This window comes from Neomonachus schauinslandi, unplaced genomic scaffold (genome assembly GCF_002201575.2).
Source record: "Neomonachus schauinslandi unplaced genomic scaffold, ASM220157v2 HiC_scaffold_2523, whole genome shotgun sequence".
Taxonomy (NCBI): Eukaryota; Metazoa; Chordata; class Mammalia; order Carnivora; family Phocidae; genus Neomonachus; species Neomonachus schauinslandi.
This window is the reverse complement of record NW_025411212.1, coordinates 567-5,129: the sequence shown is the minus strand read 5'-3', so window position 1 is coordinate 5,129 and position 4,563 is coordinate 567. Positions and strand designations below refer to the sequence as shown.

At 49.4% G+C, this 4,563-nt stretch overlaps 1 pseudogene; it reads right to left on the bottom strand.

Moving 5' to 3' along the window:
• Window positions 1–2,301: 2,301 nt before the first annotated feature.
• LOC123323924 lies at window positions 2,302–2,760 on the bottom strand (annotated as a pseudogene).
• Window positions 2,761–4,563: the final 1,803 nt, after the last annotated feature.

The following is a 4,563-nucleotide window of genomic DNA, read 5'->3' as shown; positions in this document are numbered from 1 at the left end:
TAGGGGTACTTTTCAGATCATCCAATAAGACAGGATGAAGAGAATATCCTTGAACCCCCCAAAGTACTGATCAGGCATTTCAAACTATCTCTGTTTCTTCCAGAACAGCTCTCTCTACAGTCCATCATGACTGACCCCACAGATGGGGGAGTCCATTCACTCAGGGCAAATTAAGACATCTCTTTGGGAAACTCTGTTGCCAAAATTAACCCTGAACATTTCCTTGAAGGTGTGGGTTTCCTGAAATGGAAGTGAGCTCCTTAAACGACACTCTCAAATTCAGCATTTCAATTCCACAGGGGAAAACTGTTGGTTTTTTCCCCTGGAAAACAGGGGAAGACGGTTTAAACTTGCTCATCCTGCACCCCTCAGTTTGGCAGCAGTGGGAGGACCTGACTGCAGGGTGATGAGCTGGAGGGGCTGTTCCAGGTGCAGCTGCAGCCATGCCCTAAGTAGACTCGCCTGAAACAGGGTTCTCAGGGTGTCACACCACACAGTGAGTCTCAAGGGAGTATGGTTGTGCTGCAACTTGTAGAAACCTCAGTAGACCTCTGCTTTCCACTGTGAAAAGGAAGAAAACGCTGTGAGACAATGCTACACAAATCCAGGAATGGTCTCCCCAGTTCAGCTTCACAAATGGCCCCACTCTCCTACTCGCTCATGCCCCAAACCAAAATGCCCTCCTGGACTCCCTGCCGGTAAACACCCGTCTACCCGGGTTGCTCTCCTCTGCCCATTCAGCTGATGTCCCTGTGGAGGACTGAGTGAAAACTACGCAATCCCTTGTATCCCACACTGATCCTGCTCAGACCTCCTGTGGATTCCTCAGTCTACCGCACCCTCTAGCTCCCCATGTCTGCATGTCACCCCCTTTCACTACCTATCTCCCCTGGAATGCTGCTCCCAAACTCCATGCACCTTACCACTTAGGGTTGACGCAGGAACTCCTCAGAGAACACCTCCCTCTACAAACAAGTCCATCGCCCAGTCCCCTCTGTCCATCCCCTGAGCTCACACACTGGTCCCAGGAGTCACCGACATTGCTTCACTGCACTGTGCCAGTGTCTCTTCAGAATGCTACCTCCATGAGCCCAGGGACGGATCCCCTCCATCTGTTTAGTGTCCTTTAGGCCTTTGGCACTAGTGAATGCACTGCTCTCGAGGGAAGTCACGTGGGACAAACAATCCAACTCAATCTAGTTGTATGCACTATGGAGTAATATTTGAACAGTAGCTATCCATCCAAGAGTCCCATATGGACCCCCAAATCTTTACTAAGTGCTTCTTCCATAAAACATTTTCCTGCTGAGAAGGAGAGAGTACTCCCTGGGACCCAGCCTGAGCCTGCTTTGATGCTGAGGAAACCATGCGCTGAAACCAAAAGCAGATGAGACCTACAGCAGATAGAGCCTCAGGACAGCAGGACCATGGTAGGGGGCTGGGGACTAAAGCCACAGTGCTAAGAGACCCATGGCCCCACAAGTTGGGAACCTTTCACACCCTCGATGCTTCACACACACATGAAGCATGCACTGCCCGAACCCACCTTTCAGCCCATGCTCTCCTGGGCAGCAGGACTAGTGGGGATGAGGTGGACAATGGTGTCCTCATGTCCCTCATGAGGGTTCTGCAGCCATCCCCAGCTTCCGCATTCAGGGCCACGGCAGGCTTCTGCAGACGACTACTCTGCATAACTGTCTCATTACGCCTCTGGTCCAGGGGCAGAAGAGCCTGCCAGGTAGGGTGCATCCAGGGAACCCTGAGCCTCAGGCTGGCTGGCCGTGGGGAATGCAAGAGTAACTTGTGCCCAGAGCCCCTCAGCATCACATGGGGACCATGCACAACACAGCCTCTGGCTTGTCTTGCAGGTGGACTTGGAGGCCGTTGGGGAAGCGGCTCAGTCAGCCAAGATGGTTGTGAGGACACTGCAGATATAGGATGAGGTTGGAGAAGTCTCTGTCCAGTCTAAAGCTGTCATGTCTCCACATACCAGGCTCACTGGTTCCTTCTACACAACCCAGGGAGCAGAACAGGAACTTGGGATAAGGGGGTGGGACAGCAGGTTAATTGGCTTCTCAACTTTTGTCATGAACAGGTAGCTATTTATTTATTTATTTTTAGAACACCTTAAATTTTTAATCCTTTCTATACAGGTTACCCAGACCACGTCTGATTAAGAAAACTGTAGAAAGTTAGTACCTGTCACAAGTAAACACCAGGCAGCGGCACGGGTCAATTTTCCGCAGAGTCCTGCTTTGCGGGGTCTCCACTCACACTGGCTGGAATCCATCGCGGCAGAGTTTAGTCCACAGGTCGCTTCTCCTCGTATTTCTTTGGAACCTCTTCAGCGTTCTTACAGAATTTTTTACGGTCCTTAGAGTATGCTTCAGCTAGGTCAGCCCGAAGTGGGTGCTCGGGCTGGGGGTCGTTCACCAGTGCTGTGAGGGACTGGATTACTTGGCCGGTTCTGGTTGCTGGCTTCCAGTTTTCAGCACTAATTCCTGGCAGACAGACCTGCACGTTTTCATCGATGTTCGGGTGATAGATCTTTGTTTTAAATGTGATCTTCAGTGGTTTGAGTGGGTACTCTGCTGGAAAGTTGATTTCCATTCTGAAAGCCCCCTTATCATATGGAGGGTTGTCAGGAACAATAAGCCCTCACCAAGTCAATAAATTAGCTTCATCAACCTGGATGTTAGGGAAGTCTTTCATTCCACATTCGTGGATTTCTTCAAGCTCCTTCATCAGCCTCCTGCTGGCCGCTATCTTGGATTTGGCCTTGCTTGAAAAGGCAGCTATTTTATCTACTCTACTGCCTATTTTACATAAGCTAAACTTTCCCTGCTTGTCACCATCTTGGATCCCAGGTTTCTTCAACTGCATGATCATGTGGGAAAGTTCTTGGACACTCTGTGACCTTTCAGGCTTCAGGAGGCCTAAGGTCAAGTGGCTGTTAGCAGGTGTGGGGGTGAAGAGCTTGCTGGGCAGGGCAGCCAGCTCACATCCTGGGGGATCCACTGCCAAACCTGACCCCTGCGGAGCCCTGCTTCTGGAGGGAAGAGATCTCACAGCCCTGAGACCCAAAGAGAGAAGCTCACATTCCCAGAGCCAGGTTGGCCCCCCAGCTCTCCTCATTCCTCACCTACATGTCCCCTAACACAGCCAGCCAAGACCCCACGGGATATCCAGCACCATCAGCATCAGTAGGAGGAGAGTCAACTACTGAATGAAAACTCTAGTCCCTTTCTCTCCATGTCTGGAAAAGCAAACACCGTACCTGGGGTTATCGTACAGTGGGCAGCGGGCAGAGGGTGCAGGTGGCCTGCAGCTGAGACAGAATTAGCTGGATTTCTTGACACTGCCGTTTCTGTCTCTGGAGAAAAAGAGAGGTAATTAACTGAGGTTTTAGCATTTCTCATTTCTGTAGATATAATCAAACAAATAGTTGGAAATGGTCTTTTATGTGCACAAAGCTTTCCACATTTCTAGAAAAGAAAATGCTCAATTGACAAGGACTGGCAGAGCAGAACTGGATAGAGCCCAGGGGTCCTCAGGCCTGACATGCAGTCTGGATACGACAGAGCTTGGAACTGTGCTGTGGAGTGACGTTGGAGACCTTTAAACTGTATTTCCAGGTGATAAATTTAGAGAGAAAGTTATGTTTCACAACGTTAGTTTGTGGGTATTATACTCTAACCCTGTTCACTAACCCCCTTTTTTTCAGTTTTAGAGGTAGAATTTACTGATTCATCAGTTGCATATAACACCAGCGCTCATTACATCATCTGTCTCCTTGACACCCATCACCCAGTTACCCCGTCCCCCACCCATCTCCCCTCCAACACCCTCAGTTTGTTTCCTATAGCGGAGACTCTCTTGGGACGCCTGGGTGGCTCAGTCAGTTAAGCGCCTGCCTTTGGCTCAGGTCATGAACCTGGAGTCCTGGGATCCAGCCCCATGCTGGGCTCCCTGCTAAGTGGGGAGACTGCTTCTCTCTCTGCCTCTGCCCCTCACCCCGCTCATGCTCTCACATATAAATTATTTTTTTAAGAGTCTCTTTTGCTTTGTCTACCTCCCTGACTTATTTTATTTCCCCCTTCCCCTGTGTTCATCTATTTTCTTTCTTAAATTCCACATGACTGACATCATATAATTGTCCTCCTGATTGACTTATTTCACTTAGCATAAAAACCTCTAGTTCCATCCCCCTGGTTGCAAATGTAAGATTTCATGATTTTTGATGGCTGAGTAGTACTCCAATGTGTATATATAGCAGATCTTCTTTATCCATTCATCTGTCGTTGGACATCTGGGCTCTTTCCATACTCTGGCTATTGTGAACATTGCTGCTCTAACCATTGGGGGCATGTGCCCCTGGAATCACTGTGTTTGTATCCTCTGGATAAACACCTACTAGTGTAATCCTGGGATTTGGGTAGCTCTATTTTTCATTTTGAGGAACCTCCATGCTGTTCTCCAGAGTGGCTGCACCAGCTTGCATTCCCACCAACAGTGTAGGAGGATCCCTTTCCTCCGCATCCTCACCAACACCTGTTGCCTCTT